Raw genomic sequence first — 17,396 nt, forward strand, 5'->3', positions numbered from 1 at the left:
CGGCCGGCATCCTCTGTGATGAGGTCAGAGTTGCCCTTCAAGGCCTGAGCAAGACCTCAAACATCTCAGTCCCCCGTCCTAAGCGCTCCTGCGGGCTGGGGCGGCTGCCGGGGCTCCATAGTGAGAAGTGGGAATGAGGGTCCCCCCAGTTCCACTGGTTTAGGGAAGAGAAAGCCACATGCTGTCCCTTCTGCCACCACACGAGCAGGTGGGCTCCATGGTCTCTGTGGGTGACATAATCCTCCAGCTCACCGTGCCGGCCGTGAATTCGGCTGTGGACTTTGTGCCACACATGTGGATCGTGAGGCTCTGTGAGGAGGGACGCGAGGCCTGTCCAGCCCCGGAGAAACGAGCACCTTTGGCCCTGCACATGCGCGTCTGAGTCAGGAGAGCGGGCTGGGCCTCAGAGCACCATGGGAGCACACCTGGTGCCCTCTGGGAAAAGGAGCTCAGGGCGCTAACACACACACACACCCGCACCTGGGCCAACTTCTTATATAACTCAGCGCCTTCTTTCTCATTCTGTGGTTAGAGTTTTCTAGAACCCACCAGAAACTTCTTGGTTCATCTTTTGGTTTTGATGAGCTGTTCTCCACCTTTGAAAGAGGAAATGGCCAGGAGACCTCAGAATGGGGCTCTTGTTTGTTCAGTTGTTGTTGTTGTTGTTGTCAAGCCTCAGGAGTGTCACGTGGCTTGGCCATCCTGTGAACGGAGGCACAAGCCGGGGCAGGGCGAGGGGCGGGGATAGGGGGGCGTGTGTTTGCCAGGACTCTGAACAGGGTCTTCGCGTGCAGGATTACAGTATCTCCTCACAGGTGTGGGGGGACGGGGAACCAGCCCAACATGGGGAACAGAGGGTACCAGGGGCCTCACCCTGCCAGACCCCAGCTTCGTGGGCCTCCGTCCTCCAGGGGATCCCGGTCTAGCGAGCCAAGGCCTCGGCGCCAGGGAATCCCAGCCGGCTGCTTGGTTCACACAATGCACGCCCTGGCACATGCTCACTGCAGCATGGAGGTGCCCAAACCCACACCTTCCGTTGTCCGTCTGGAGTAACGCACATGAAACCTAAAAGTGTAAAGCGGCCAGCCAGTCCTGTTAGCGAAGGAGAAATGAGTGTGTCCGTGGACGTGTTTCTCATGTTTCCCAGACCCTGGTTCCATCCCCCACCCAGACAAAACAAAGCCCAGGACCCAGCAAAACACAACTCATAAAAGACAGCCACTAACAATTAAGCCCGCCATCAAAATTAAGAACTAGGTGTCTCCGAAAGATGCTGTGATGCCCGGGGCCAGGCGCAAATGGTCACAAACTTCCTACCCCACCACGTAGGTTCCGAATATAGAAAGAGCTCTAAAACTCAGTTAATAAGAAAACAGCCCAAGGGTCTAGGATAACAGACGTGAGCCGGCCGCCCCAGTGGGCCATCTGCACCTCTGACCCCGGGAGTTTGTCCTGTGGTGCCCAGGACTAGAGAGACCCCAGTCCTCCAGGAAGTGAGGTGAGAGGAGTACCAGCTCCAGCCAGCAGGGGGCACTGCGTCCCTCGACGTCCTCCAGGCTCCAGCCTCCCAGAGGCCTGCTTCCTGCCTTCTCGGCGGGCACCCCGGCCTCTGGGTCAGCCCTGCCAGCAGCCCCCCGGGCCTGCGGACCCCGCCCCTTCGTGACACGGACTGTTAGAGCTCAATGGTCAGAAAGGAAACGAAAGAGAAAGCTGAGCAGCCCTCACCACGGGGGCGGTGGATGCTGCCCCAGGTCCAGTGTCCCTTCTTCAGACTTGATAAGCCGCGGTGTCAGTCCAGAGCTGGGCCCCGGGGCCGGTGCTCCGCTTGGAGACCAGCGTTCTTCCCTCGGTCCGGCCAGCCCTCTGTTCCCACTCGGCCTCCAGGTGCCCGCCATGCCCTGGGCACCCACAGTCACGTGACATCGAAGATTAACTCCACCACAGAGGGCCCAAGTGGGCTTTGTGTGGCCAGTTCTCTCTGGATCCCTTCACTTTACTTTTTTGCGCTGGGACTGGGACTTGAACTCAGAGTCTCGGCCTTATCCTGACCCTAGCTTTCTCCATCAGGACTGGTGCTCAACCACTTCAACCACAGCTTCACTTCGGGCTTTGGGGTGGCTAGCTGGAGATAGGGTATGGTGAACTTTCCTGCCTAGGCTGGCTTTGAACCTGGATCCTCAGATGTCAGCTACTCCCTGAGGAGCTGGGATTACAGGCGTGAGCCACCAGCTAACAAGGCCAGCAGGACAGGAAGTGCCCTCTCCCCTCTCAGGCAGGCCCGAGGTCCTTCCAACTGACCCTTGATGCTACTCTGGCTGGCTCCCCCACCCCACCCCACCCCCATTCCCTCAAGCAACTGTTTTTAATCCAATTAATGCTGGAGCATGGCCAGACTCGAGGTAACAGCTGCCAGGGGGACCCTAGAATCACGCTCTGCAGGGGTGTGGAGAGGTGGGGGGGGAGCAGGCTCCGCCTCCCAAGGTCACCTTGACAACTGAGAGGGAGGGGCTGCAGCCTCCGGAAGTCAGGGGCTGGGGTGAGGGGTGGGGGTCCAGGCCCAACCACATGCTAGATAACTAAGCATCCAGGGAGTGGGAGAAAGTTCTAGAAACCGGAGATTGTCTTCCACTAGGCCTCAAGATGGCTGCTGAAAAAGCAACACTCTGAGACTTCACATCCCTGCCAAACGGGGCAGGACGTGCCCGGGGGAGCAGCCTCCCATCTTTGGATTCCCTTCCCCTTTCTTCTTTCCCTCTCCTCCCTCCAACTCCAAGGCTTCCAGATTCAGCCCAGGTGGTGTTTGGAATCGCTGGGGTTCCCCCCCCATGCTGGCAGAGGGACTGGGCTGCCAGGCCCCCCCTGCTCAGCGCACCCCGAGGCATTTGTGCGAAAACCTTCCCCTATTTCAGATGGGGAATGATCCCGCCGTCCTACTGCTACCTCGGTGAGGGAATGGATCAGAGAGGGTAAGCGCTGGTCCCAGGGCCACGCAGTGCCCTGGGAGGGGATGGCCATGGACAGCCAGGGTGAGGGGACCCTGACCGGCCTCTCCTGTGCACAGCGGGACCTGAGCAAACTCTGTTTACAGATCCCACACCGGCAGAGCAGTGCTCTGAGGAGAGGCAGGCAACGCCCCTCCCCCCCCCCTTGTTCTGACCCCTCCCACCCCCCAGCCCGGAAGCCAGGGTATCATCACCTGCCACTGCTCGCAGGCGCTCCCTCTCGATTGATTGTGCTAGCTTCCTCCCCCCCCCACCCCCATCCCAAACCCCGAGGGTGGGTAAATTGACTCAAGGCCTGATTAAGGCATCCTCCAAGATGAGCCCAGGTGAATATGAATTGAGCCTGACTGGGAGCCTAGGCCCCAAGCTTCCCACTGGCAGCTTCCCACCAGCTGTAGCAGCCTACAGCTCCTCCAGTCCTCCTCCATCACCTCCAGCCCTCCTCCATCACTTCCTCCAGCCTTTCTCCATCACCTCCTCCATCACCCCCATCACCTCCATCACCTCCTCCAGGCCTCCTCCATCACCTCCAGCCCTCCTCCAATCCTCCTCCATCACCTCCTCCAGCCCTCCTCCAACACTTCCTCCAGCCTTCCTCCATCACCCCATCACCTCCTCGATCACCTCCAGCCCTCCTTCAGCCCTCCTCCAGCCCTCCTCCAGCGGCTCTTGCTCGGCTCTGCAGACAAGAACCTTATCAAGGACATCCCAGCAGGCCGCTGTGGCTCACACCTGTAATCCTAGCTAGTCAGAAGGCCGAGAGCTGAGAATCCCAGTTCAGAGAGACAGCCTGGGAAGAAAAGTGTACCAGTCTCTTAACTCCAGTGAACCAGCAAAAAGCTGGAAGTGGAGGTGTGGCTCAAGTGGTAGAGCACCAGCCTCGATGGAAAAACCTAAGGATCAGTCCCCAGCCCTGAGTTCAAGCCAGTACCAAATGGGGAAAACATTAAATTACAAAAGGATTTCTCAGCACTTCGCGGGGACTTTCCCACTATGCGTGCTCCTGCAACCCACACCAGAGCCCTTCCAGACATAGAGGCCAAGGATGGGCCGCAGGCCAGCCCAGCCCAGACACATACATGGCCACCGGCTCGCTCTTCCACAAGGCTCACAGAGGGACTGCTCGGGAATCCGGGCAGGAGTCAGGAGCCATGGGGAGAGAGGCCATTCCTGCCCCCGAGGGGGCAGGCTAGCACATGGCCACAGCGTGTGGCACACACGCACACACACACACATGCATTCACACAGGGGGGCAGCAAGGCCACCGCAGGGCACAGCCCTCTTGCTCAATGCCAGGGCCGCGCTGCCAACGGTCAGACCCCTCCGGAGCCCGCGGCCCTCGGCGTCGGCCTCTGCTTGCCACAGGCTTTTAATATTTTAGAGAAGTTGGGTTTCTGCCAAGTTCCTCTCCTCCAGACTCTTCCTGTTGCTGGTGGGTCCCACCCCATCCTGGGTGCTGCCCCCCCCAGTTCATAATTCTTGGGGGGCTTGAGAGTCACGTGGGCCAGATGCTGACCCAAACCCAGTGACTTGAGTTCACCACTGAGACTCGCGCAGCACCCTGTGCCCCTCGCCCCCGGGGCCCGCGCTGCAGCCCCCGTTTCCCTGACCCCTCTGTGGGTCTCGGCCCGAGAGGAGAGGGAGGCTCCAGGCAGGTGCAGCCAGGGTCTCCAGGAGCACGGCCCCCGCCCCGCTTGGGCTCTGGACACACAGCCCGCCGCGCTGCTGCCGCACAATGGCAGCTCTAAAACCCAGGCCCTGGCAGGGCGGCCCCTTGGGGCGCCAGGGCAGACGGAGCTGGCGCTGCCTCCCTGGCTTCAGGACGCACCGGCCTTCCCTGACGTGCTGCCCCGGCGCCAGCGCCGTGCGCTCCTCCAATCTCTCAGATCTGCTTCCCGGCCACCCAGCCTCGCCGCTGGCCTGCCTCCTGTGAGGAGCCCCGGGTCGCAGGCCACCCAGGCAGCCCTCACCAGCCAAGGCCGGGGTTGGCGCACAGGCCCGCAGGGGACAGGAAGACCAGCATCTGTGGGTGGGAAGCAGCCTCCTCCGAACCACACCACCCTCCACACCCCGCTTCCTGTCCCTCCTGTCTGAAATGGGGGAGGTGATGCCGGTGGAGGTGGTCGGCATGGTGAGGGGTGATGGTGGTGATGGTGGTGTAGTGGTGGTGGGGACGGCGATGATGGGATGATGATGGGGATCGTTGCGGTGGGGACGGTGGTGATGGTGATGGAGGTGAGGAGGAGGAGGATGGTGGCACTGGTTTGCACGCCACACTAGACACATCGTAAGTGCTGTGTCTGTGGGTCTGTCCCACAGGACCCGCAGGGCGGGGTGGGTGGCGAACACCCTGCCCGGCAGGAAGCTCTTGTCCAGCCTGGGGCCGTCCTTCTTCCCGTGCCCTGCCGCCCGGCGCGACGGTGAGGGCGGGCCAGAGGCGCCCGTCGGCCTTAGCACGGTGGCCACGGCGCTTGCGTCCAGCAGCTGTGATCACGGCCCGCTAGCGTCGGCCCTGTGGCCAGGAGGGGCCGGGATTCCCACCCCCACGTCAGAGAGGCAGGGAAGAAAGCCCCGGCGGCAGGGCCTCGCGGCCAGCAAGAGAGCCGGCCGGGCCCCTGGCACGCGTTTTCTTCCTTCTCAGTCCGAGGGCAGGCCAGCCTGGGGAGGACATGGCTCCCAGCTCCCACGGGGCTGGGGACCCAGGGTCACTGCAGCCCCGAGGAGCAGCCAGAGCGCCAGGGTCCCCAGGTCCGCAGCGGCACTCCGAGCCGTGAGCCCTAGCACGGTGTGAAGGGCAGGGCACACGGAGCACCCAGGGCCAGGTCTCCATGGCTGGCTTTTGGTTGTTAGTTGCACATAAGGATCTCGAGCATTTGTCTGCCAGGGCTGATTTTTGACCCTCAGTCCTCAGACCTCAGCCTCCCGAGTAGCTAGGATTACAGGCATGCCACCAGCACCCAGCAAAGTCACTGTTTTAATCCCAACACAGAAGCGTCTTCATGTCTGCATTAATCCCTGCCAGAGGACTCTTGGGGACAGCGAGAAGCGGAGAGGACGGAGCTGAGTGGGCAGGTGAGGCCCCCGTCCAAGTGCAGGGACAGTGCCCCAGAGAAGCGAGCATCGCCGCCTGTGTGTGTCGGCGCCAAGGTGGGCTCTGCACAGAGAAGCTCCTCAGATGCAGCCCCAGACGTGGGGCTCTGCCCGGGCCGGCTGCTCACCCCACGCTCACCCCACTGTGGACCTGAGCAGGCCTGGGGACACGAACCCCAGACGCATGGGGTGCAGCGCTCAGCCCCTCCCGGCGTGTGACTACACCGCACGTGCGTGCCCCTGGGAAAGGCGCTAGAGGCCGCAGGCATCGGTTGGCACCAAATTGTTTTTCTACCTTTCTCTAGTTTTTATTTATTTTATTTTTTGCAGTGCACAGCAGCTTCTGGTGTGTGCTTCTTATGTCTGTATACACTTGTCTGGAAAAGCCAGTAAGTAGAGTCAGACACAATTCAGCACACTTGTAATTCCGGCATTCAGGAGGCTGGACAGGAAGATGGTGAATTTGAGGCCAGGCCTGGCTACATTGCAAAAACCTATCTCAAAAGGGTGGGGGAAGGGAAGAGATAAATAAAAGCTATCCTAGCCAGGCACAGTGGCTCATGCCTATAATCCTAGCAACTCAGGAGGCTGAGATCTGAGGATCACAGACTGAAGCCAGCCCAGGTAGAAAAGTCTGGGGGACTCTGATCTCTAACAAACTACTCAGAAAAAGCTGGAAATGGTACTGCGACTCAAGTGATAGAGCGCTAACCTTGAGCATAGTGACAATGACTGAGTTCAGGCCCCAGGACCAGCAAAAAAAGTAAAAGGCTATCTTTGAACACATGTGATAACCAAGATGCTAAACTGAATGCTGAAGGTCAGACAAGGTCACCCCTGTAATCCCAGCCACTCAGGAGGCTGAGATCTGAGGACTGGGATTGAAACCAGCCAGGACAGAAGAGTAGGTACTCTTATCTCCAACTAACCACCAGTTGTCTGAAGTGGCAGACCACTAGGCTGGAGTACAGAAACTAAGTGACAGCACCACGCCCTGAGTGTGAGCCTTAGTACTGGCACCAAAAAAAAAAAAGAAAGAAGTACTAGCCGGGCGCCGGTGGCTCACACCTGTCATCCTAGCTACTCAGGAGGCTGAGATCGAGGATCGTGGTTCAAAGCCAGCCCAGGCAGGAAAGTCTGAGAGACTCTTATCTCCAATAAACCACCAGAAAACCAGAAGTAGAGCATTCGCCTTGAGTTGAAGAGCGCAGGGACAGTACCCAGACCCAGAGTTCAAGTCCCACAACCAACCTCAAAATGAAAAAAAGAAAAAGAAAGAAAGAAAGAAAGAAAGAAAGAAAGAAAGAAAGAAAGAAAGAAAGAAAGAAAGAAAGAAAGAAGTGCTGACCAGGTCCTGGTTTAGCTGTGACTTCTTGCATCTGACACGGGGCACAGGGAGACACAGGGGTGCAGGGGCGACACGGGGGTACGGGGGGCACAGGGACTCTGCCCTTCCCACGCAGCCTTGCTGTGTCTATTTTTCATTTTTAAAACAATTGTGACAGCAGGGGCTGGCCGGGGCCGGGGCTCCGTCCCGGATGTCCAGCACTCCCTAGGGCTCCAAGACCTGTCTTTAATTAGCCCCAGTGAACACGGGGTGCTGGGCACCGGTTCCTCATGGTGAGGGGAAGGCGCGGTGGCTGGCAGGTGTCGGCACAGTGGCTGGCAGATGGCTGGGCCGTGCCGCGGGGTTTGGGGACAAGGGACTGCAGCGGCCATCACCCCGGGGACAGTGGCTCCTCCAGGTGTCCAGCCACCTGCAGGTGCTGCGGCCTGGGGCCAGCAGGGTGGCACCACGGGCTGAGGCCCCGTCTCGGCCAGCTGGGAGCCCCCCACAGCCCAGCCGCCTGGGGGAGGCGGGGGGGGGGCGTCCTGAAGCACCGGGGAAATGTGGGGCCATGGGTGGTAGCAGAGTGGTAGCAGAGGCGGCGGGGTGCAGAGCAGAGAGGTCACACGGTCACCCCACAACGCCAGTCCCCACATCACCCCATGAAGGTAAACAGAGACCAAAGGCCAACTAGGTGGACACAGACACAGCATCTGAAGTCAGAGCCACACGTCCACCTCCGGACGCTGCCCCCCTCCCCCCCACCCCTCCCCAGACTGAGTTGGAGTGTGTGGGGGGGGGAGGGGGAGCAGGCCTGATACAGTGATGTCTGTTCATTTTCAGACCAGGACACCGCCGGCCCGGGGAGGGCGGGCGTGGCCGTGAGCCGCTCTTCTCAGATTTTATATAATGTGGTTGCTGCTGTATTCTTTTTATAATTAAAAAAAAAAAAAACGCGCAGAGGGGAAAATGTGTTCCACCCACACCGCAGGCCACAGACACAGGCCCGAAAGAGAACGGTTTCCCTTCAGCGTGGGGCAGATTCCTGCCACGTTTCCAACTTTCTCACCGCAGCCTGCGGAAGCCGGCCAGCCTGGCCAGCCTGGGCCGGGCGGCCCCCGACCCGCGCCCGGGGGCTCGAGGAAGGGCCGGCTTGGCCTTGAGGGGTCTTCTCACCCCAAGTGCCGTCGGATGTCTAGGGGGGATGGGGCGTGATTCTTACAAAAGGTTCAAGCCTGGGCCTCTGCCCGAAGTCCTCCGCTCACCATCCAGGGTCTCTTTCTACCCTCAGGCCCCAGACTCAAGCTCCAAAGTCACCTCCTCCAAGCAGCCTTCCCTGGATCAAGACCCCTGGGACCCCCACACCCACCACCTGCTACCCCTGGCAGCGGAGAGAGGCGTGGAGCCCCTGTGCACGGCTCCCCGTGTGTGCGCTGGCAGATTGGCTCACCCTGAGGATGGGCAGTCCAAAAGTATGGGGGGTATGCCTGAACAGCAAGGGTACCCCGGCCCCGTGCAGCGCCTTCACGCAGGAAAACAGCAGCATTAGTACAGGGACCCCAGCTGACCACTCCATCCTGCCGAGAGTGCTGGTTATGAGGTCACCCTGGGCGTGTGTGCTGAGCCCCCAGGGGTGACAGCCACACCAGGGCAGCTGACACTCATGTGGTATCTAGATGCAGCCTGGGCACAGTGCCAGCGGCCAGGAGGCAGGGCCACCCCTCCCCCTCCAACAGGCCACCCCTCCCCCCCCAACAGGCCACCCCTCCCCCTCCAACAGGCCACCCCTCCCCCCCCAACAGGCCACCCCTCCCCCTCCAACAGGCCACCCCTCCCCCCCCAACAGGCCACCCCTCCCCCTCCAACAGGCCACCCCTCCCCCCCCAACAGGCCACCCCTCCCCCTCCAACAGGCCACCCCCCCCCAACAGGCCACCCCTCCCCCTCCAACAGGCCACCCCTCCCCCCCCAACAGGCCACCCCTCCCCCCCCAACAGGCCACCCCTCCCCCTCCAACAGGCCACCCCTCCCCCCCCAACAGGCCACCCCTCCCCCTCCAACAGGCCACCCCTCCCCCTCCAACAGGCCACCCCTCCCCCCTCCAACAGGCCACCCCTCCCCCCCCAACAGGCCACCCCTCCCCCTCCAACAGGCCACCCCCCCCTCCAAGCCGGGACAGCCTTGTGGTCCTGCAGCTCCCAAACTCAGTGGTGTCCTCCTGCCACGTTATGATCATTAATATTATTCAGAATACCCCGGGGAAAGGCCCAAGCCCACGGCTGACTCCCCGGCCGTCCTCCCAGGGTCTGGAGGTTTGAGCTTTGTTTTTGCGTTGGGCCGTCCTGGGGCTGAGACGCAGAGCTGGCGCCGCCCAGCTTTTTCACTCACGGCTGGCACGTGGCCGTTGGAGCCACCACAGCTCCACTTCTGACTTTTTTGGTGATTAATTGGAGGAGGTAAGTGTCTGGCGGACCTTCCTTCCTGGGCTGGCTTTGAACCTCGATCCTCAGGACTCAGCCCCCTGGGTAGCCCCAGCTCCCCCCACATCTCGTGCCTCACTCCCAGTGCTGGTGCCCTGATGCTGTGGCCTTTGGCCCCTGAGGCTCTAGGACCCCGTCCTGGAGGGGGGAGGGGTCCTGTACGTCCTTGGCGCCAACAGCCAGGCCCCCTCCCACACGCCCAGCTGGCCGTGGCATAACCCAAACCAAGTCTGACAAACCGAACAGCAAACGTGTGGAAGGGAAGTGGCCCTCCGGTGGGCGCCCATCTGTGGGGCTAGCAGCCCACCCCGTGTGGTGGGTGGCCCCTGCACCTGCTCCGGTCTCATCGATCTCACCCTGAGTGTGGGGAGGGAGGGCGTGGGGACTGACAGCCACCAGGCTGCCGGGGACGGTGCCAGGGAGCGGTGTCTCCCGGAGACCTCGCAGGCCGCGTGGACATTCTGAGCTCAGTTCTCCATCTATGGAGCTGGCCCAGCCTTGACGACTCAGACCAGCTCTGACCCCCAGAACTCTGTGGCACTAACCCTATGCTGCCCTAAGGCCCAGTGTTGGCACCCATGACTGATCACCATGACCGAGCTGGGGCCTTGCGGAAGGCTGCTGGCTGCCCTGGGCAGGGTTGGCAGGCCCAAAGCACCTAACCAGCACTGGCTGCTCTCAGCACTGTGAGAATGATTCGGGGTTCAAGGGGCCCACAAGACAGCCCTGGCACGAGACTGGCCGGGCCAAGGATAGACCTCAGAATCCACAGCCTCCACCTCCTCCCCAGCAGAGCTGCAGTGTGGACTGAAGGGAGACAGAGCCACGTGCAGGATCCAAGCAGGACTCCTGGTCCCGACAGGGCTGGTCTGTTCCCAGGCAGGGAGCTAAACTCAGCACTTTTTTTCCCCTTGTGGTGGTAGGGTTTGAACTCAGAACCTCAAACTTGCTAGGCAGGAGCTCTACTTTAGTTATTTTTCAGGTAGCGACTTAAGTTTTGCCAAGGGTCAGCCTCAGGCTGAGATCTCGTGTGTACACTTCCCAGGGAGCTAGGATGACAGCTGAGTACCACCATGCCCAGAATTATCGGTGGAGATGAGATGGAGGTGAGCGAACATTTTACCTGGGCTGGCTTTGAACCACAATCCTCCTCATTGCTACCTCCCAAGAACCCAGCACTTTGTAAAGCCTGGGGAGTATAACTCAGTGCTGGAATGCAAGTACATACAAAGGCCCTGGGTTCAAATCCCAGCACTGCAAAATAAAGGAAGGAAAAGCAAACAAGCAGCATGGTTGAAGCTTTCCAGCAGGCGGAGATCTTCGGTGCATCTGGAAAGAACGTTGATGGAAGAATGACGCGCTGGCTTTGCTCACAGTTAGCATCAACAGCCGCCAGCATTTGCAGTCAGGCCTGGCTGGCTGCTCCCTACACCCCAGGAAGGGAGCCGAGCCTGGACGCCATCTCCAAATCACCTGCAGTGATGCGTGCACAACTATGAACATAGCAAAGACCCTGGAGGGGTGAATTCAGACGGCCAGAGAGATGACAGTGCGTGTGACTCACACCTTCAAACAAACAAACAAACGACTCATCGAGTAACTTCCTACCAAAAAACCAGGCAAACCCGGTAACCGGCATGAGCGTGCTCTTTGTACCATTTGTAGAACTTTGCTGTGCATTTCCATTTATTTCCCCATAAAGAGACATCTTCAGGGGGTGTGAGTCCCGGGCAGGGGCAGGTTTGGGGGATGGCTGTGTCTCTCTGGTTCTTTTGTTCCATGCACACTTGTTCCTGGAGGCATGCACTCGATCCTGTGCGGCCCCCCCCCCACCTCTGACCCATGGGAGAACGGCCCGGCCCGCCCGCGTTAGCGGCGCACAGGCAGGCACTCTGCCTGGCCGGGGTCTGCCCGGCGCAGAGCCAGCCGGGCTTGGGTGTGGGTTACGGGGTGTGGGTCCAGAGCCAAGGCCTCGGGAAGAGCCAGGCAGCAGGTGGTGTTTCCACAGGGGTCTAATTCAGTCTTGTGGTCCCGCAACACCTGGGCAGCTTCTGGCCCGGGAGCCGCAAACCCCTGCCGCGCATGTCGCAACACCGTGGCCCTGCCCTTGGGCCCGGCCCGGCCGGCACAGGTGGCTGAGGAGGAACGGGCCCTGCCTCGGGCCCCACTCATGAGGCGGGGGTGACCCTGGTCCCCCTCTAGCAGGTGAGGAGAGACCCCGAAACCAAATCTGCCCTGCCCAGTTCCCCTTGCAGGACTAGCGAAACCCAGCTCCCAGCCGCGATTCCGCCCGGGCTGTGGCTTGTTCCCTACGGCAGGACCGGGCTCCGCAGGATTCAGGAAGTTACGGGACAGCCTCCAGCGCTCAACTTCAGGTTTTCACTTTTCTTATCAGAAAGGCACCTGAGTAATCTGGGGAGTAGGGCGTCGGCCGTGTGGAACTGCCCCGAGGGGCTGGTAGGAACTGAGCTGAACCGAAATTCAGAATGGGAAGAGCTGAACTAAAAACAAGAAGACGCGGAGTGGGAGCGAGTCACACACACACACACACACACACACACACGGCCAGGGTCTCTGCACCAGAGGGGTTCACTCTCACAGGCCCCCAGGAAATAGTGCTGTCCCATGAGCCTCTCCAGGCGGTCTGACACATACAGCCCACTGTAAGCCATAAGCCCTCCTGACCCAGGCACTGGTGTCCAATGCAAGGTGAGCCTCACGCCCACATTCACCATTATGCCAGAGGTGACTACCCAGTTCCATTCTTCATCCTCTCCCCGCCATCTTCAAGCGCAACAGATGGTGGATGGGAGAGTGGGTAGGTGGGTAGATTAATGGATGAGTAAGTGGATAGGTGAGTGGATGGATGAATAATGGATGGATAGAAGCAATGAATGGATGGATGGATAGACGGATAGGTGAATGGATAGAAGATGGATAGAAGCAATGGATGGATAGATGGATGGATGGATGGATGAAGAATGGATGGGTAGATGGATGGCTGGATGGATGAATGCATGTATGCATACTTGGATGGATGGATGGACGGACATGAATACTGAATAAGTGAAGACATTCTGGTGCTAAAACTTCACCACTTGAAGACCAGCAGAACGAATCTGAAGAAACAGGGCTGAACACCCAGGCAGGCAGATTTGGGGCTCCCTAGGGCCTGGCTCTGCCTGGGTGATGGGGTTCTTGCGAAGGGCTCACCCTCAGAAAGGATCTGCTAACCCCGCAGAGTCACACCCTGCAGCGCGTGTGCAGCTCACGTGCACCGGCCAGCGGTGGACATCACCTGCCGGAACACCAGTGAGGAGGAAGAGGGGGGAGCCGCTGACCCGTGTCTGGATCTGGGATTGGGGTGCCGATGGAGAGCTCAGGGCGGTGAGTATGAACCTGGACTTGGGATGGAAATGCCGGCCTGGAGGACTCCAATTCCCCTTGCATTGCTCCTGAAATGCATTCTTTGCCGCCCCCAGGGAAGGGACAGAGGGAGGAAACGGATGGTGAGAACCGCACTCCTGAGGAGCCCCGGACGGCGGCCGGCCCCACGTCTCCCTTCCTCACCCATTTCATGCATGGATCATGTGTGGGCCTACCCCACTGTGCTGCCACACCCTGGGGTGCAGGCCTGGGGGACACCGCAGGGACCACGCAGGGACACAGGCCCAGGGGACACCGCAGGGACCACGCAGGGACACAGGCCCGGGGGACACCGCAGGGACCATGCAGGGACACAGGCCTGGGACACCGCAGGGACCACGCAGGGACACAGGCCTGGGGACACCGCAGGGACACAGGCCCAGGGGACACCGCAGGGACCACGCAGGGACACAGGCCCAGGGGATACCGCAGGGACCACGCAGGGACACAGGCCCACAGGACACCGCAGGGACCACGCAGGGACACAGGCCCAGGGGATACCGCAGGGACCACGCAGGGACACAGGCCCAGAGGACACCGCAGGGACCACGCAGGGACACAGGCCCAGGGGACACCGCAGGGACCACGCAGGGACACAGGCCCAGGGGATACCGCAGGGACCACGCAGGGACACAGGCCCAGAGGACACTGCAGGGACCACGCAGGGACACAGGCCCGGGGGACACCGCAGGGACCACGCAGGGACACAGGCCTGGGGGACACTGCAGGGACACAGGCCCAGGGGACACCGCAGGGACCACGCAGGGACACAGGCCCAAGGGACACCGCAGGGACCACACAGGGACACCGCCTGGCTCTCTTTGGACACACTTCCCAGACAGGAGACGCCAAGGAGCCCTTTGCCAGTTGTTGGGCGCTCCGTCCTAATCTGGAGGTCGCAGGAAGGGACCCCTGAAGTGAGGAGTCTGAAGGAAGCGAGATTCAAGTGTCGGACAATCACAGTGTTTCAGTCAGGATCTCTGAACGGGGCCAAGCATCAACCCCACTGTCACCCACAGACTGACAGCAAGAAATCAGCCCCTGCCCTCACCTCATCTTCTGGAAACCTTCCAGAAGCCCCAGCGAGTCCCTCGCACCTCACCAGCTGTTGTTATGTGGTCATATGCCCCTTCCAGAGCCAATCACCATCGAGAGGGGCAGGAGACCCCCAGGACCCATGGCTGAGCGGGAGGAGGGGGCCGGCCCAGAGTCACGAAGCAGAAGACTGGACGTGGATGGGCTCTGTGAGGAAGAGAAGGGAAATGACACCAGCAAGTGAGCAACCATGCCCCCTCACTGGCCAGAACTGAGTCCTGTCAGTATACTGAGGATGGAACAGGTCCCGCTCCTGTGAGGAGCGGGAGGGTAGAGGGTGTCAAGTGTCGGTTTCTGGAAGCTTCCCTTATAGTTAGGAAGATACTCTGCCATCATCATGATGCACCTTTTTTGTCCCCACATTAAGTCCCCACCCAGCCCTCAGCTTCCAGGCTTTTAAAGGGCCTACCTTCCCTCACTTACATAACGGTCATTCCTCTGACATCACCTTTATACTAAAACATGTAAAAGCCTTAAAAAGTGAATAAATAAGCCAACACCAGTGGCCCACGCCTGTCATCCTAACTACTCAAGAGGCTGAGAGCTGAGGATCATGGTTCAAAGCCAGCCTGGGCAGGAAATTCCATGACACTATTATCTCCAGAAAACCGGAAGTGGCGCTGTGGCTCAAGTGGTAGAGGGCTAGCCTTGAGCTGAAGAGCTGAGGGACAGAGCCCAGGCCCAGAGTCCAAGCCCTACGACCATACATACATACATAAAGGGCCCAACTTATGTCACATGCCTTTTGCAGCCTGTCACAGGGGTCCACAGACTTTGGAGTGGCCATGTTGGAACACCCCTGGGTCCTCGTGGGAGGCCTGGGCCCCCCCCCCGGGGATCCTCAGCTGCTGTCGGGTAGTAAGCTGTCATTGACTCGGGTCGAAGGCCAGGAAGGGGAGCGTGGGATCAGCTTTGGGGAAGAGTGCAGCCGTCGTCACCCACGCATGCACGCTCGCACGCACGCATTTGTTGATCATGCAACAAACAGCCCTGGGTACTGCTAGGCCCGGGGAGAGGACCAGACGAGCCGGCTTGGAGTCCCGGACAGGGCTAGCGTGGGAGTCCAGCACAGCCCTCACCCTGACGGCCCGGGGGCGTCTAGGGCCACATGGAAAGTGAGACCAAACCTGCGAGCTCTGGTTAAAAGTAGTTCTTTTCCTCCCACGCGACCTGAGACCACAGGTGGATGATGTCACTCACATTTTCCAAAGACACACCCCCTTCAGGCCAAGTGGGGGAATGGGGAGGAAGGGAGGGAGGAAGGTTCTGGAGAAGGACGGGTGTGACGGCCTGGAATTATCACATCACCCCATAGCCGGGCCTGGAAATCTGGGAGGGACTTCTCCAAGGAGAAGGACCTGTGAGCCTCGGCCTGAGGGCTGGGGGGTGGGTGAGAAGGGTCTGGGGAGGGGGGAGGGGGGCAGGCCCGGCCCACAGCTGCTGGGCAGAGGGTGCACCAGACCCAGGGAGGACGCGGTGCAGCCGCGAGGCAGAGGAAGTGGCCTGGCGCACCGGCAGAGCCGCAGCAGGCTGAGAAGTAGAAACCTAATGAAGCAAGGTGTGGATCTATTTTCAACCTGGGGTTTTCACCCCAGCGTCCCGAGCGCTCGGGGACAGTGCGGCTCCCGTGTGAGAAGGTTGTGGCCACTGACTAAAGGGACAAAGAGATGCCGCGTGCATGGGGGAAGGCCAGTCAGGAGGACGGAAGAGTGGGGCTCTGAGCCCTCCCACCCGCCTCCAGGCCGGGGTCTTGACAAGGCCCAGGCAAACCTGGCCTGCGCACCAGCCATGGCTCCTCAGGGCTCTGAGACCTCATCATAGTCTCCTCTCCCCACCCCGGACTGCGGGCCAGGCTCCTTTAGCCAGGTGCACTATGGGAAGAATGAGAACAGCATCCCTGGGGGCAGGTGGTGGGGGGGGGTGTCAAGATGGTGGAGGGAGCATCAGCTATTTTCACCCAAGGGTGACCAAGGAGAGGCGTGGGGGACAGGCCTCCCCGCCAGGCCCTGCAGCACCTTTGTGCAGCATCATCATCAAGACGGGGCCTCTGTTGGGATTGCTGGGCTCTGCGCTGGCTGAGAGCAGCCGGGGGTGCTGAGGCCGCGGTCAGCCCAGAAGCTGGTGGTACCCAGGGGCTGGAGAGAGGGGAGGCTGGCTTGGCCTAGCACAGGAGGTGTGGTAGCGGGGCGTGGGGGGGGGGGGCTGTGGAGAACATTAGCCACAGCCTTGAGCAGAGGCCAGGGGTTCCGGGTCACAGAACCGCCCTGCAGTGCCATGTCCCCCCACACCCATCAGAGAACATCAGTGCAGTCACCCCAAGAGTCAGCATAACCCAGAACTCTGGTGAGCCCAGACACCGCGTAAGCACTGTCAATGGAGAGACTCACTCAACTCCAGCTTCCTGCTCACAGCCAGGGGCAGGGAGCGTGGGACAGGTGGATACTTTATACTAGTCCACAGCGGAAACCATTCCCTCAACAACACAGCCCATCAATCAGCAGCCAGGACTCCAGCCTAGGTCTGATTGACACCTCAGGCCACTGGTACACAACACCAGTGTAAGAATCCAGCACATTTCCTGGGCTCTCTCCTGCCCCTTCTCCTGTCCTCCTTCCCTCCAGCCGGCCCCTGGGCTCGGCTCAGGGTCTCGCCTCTGCCCCTCTAGCCCTGTCTGGTCCAGTGATGCAATAGTTCAGCTGGCCTTGCAGTTGAACTGCTGTGTAGTGTGCAGTAGCCCGGCCATCTGCTTCCTCCAGCTTGGCCTCCGGCCTCTGCTGGGACCCGGCAGACCTGGGAAGCCACCGAAGCAACAGTCACTTTATTCTGGGCTCAGGACCTAACTGGCCTGGATTGCTCAACACGTGTCTCCAGAGGCGGGGTGTACAGAGGTCAGACCTTGGCTGAAGCCCCGAGAGTTCAGAGACCATCTGGGGCTGCTCAAACTCTGTGATTTCTCTCCCCAAGATCTGTTCAAGAA

Source organism: Dipodomys merriami, unplaced genomic scaffold (genome assembly GCF_024711535.1).
Source record: "Dipodomys merriami isolate MVZ:Mamm:240054 unplaced genomic scaffold, mDipMer1.0.p SCAF_116, whole genome shotgun sequence".
In the NCBI taxonomy this organism is placed as follows: domain Eukaryota; kingdom Metazoa; phylum Chordata; class Mammalia; order Rodentia; family Heteromyidae; genus Dipodomys; species Dipodomys merriami.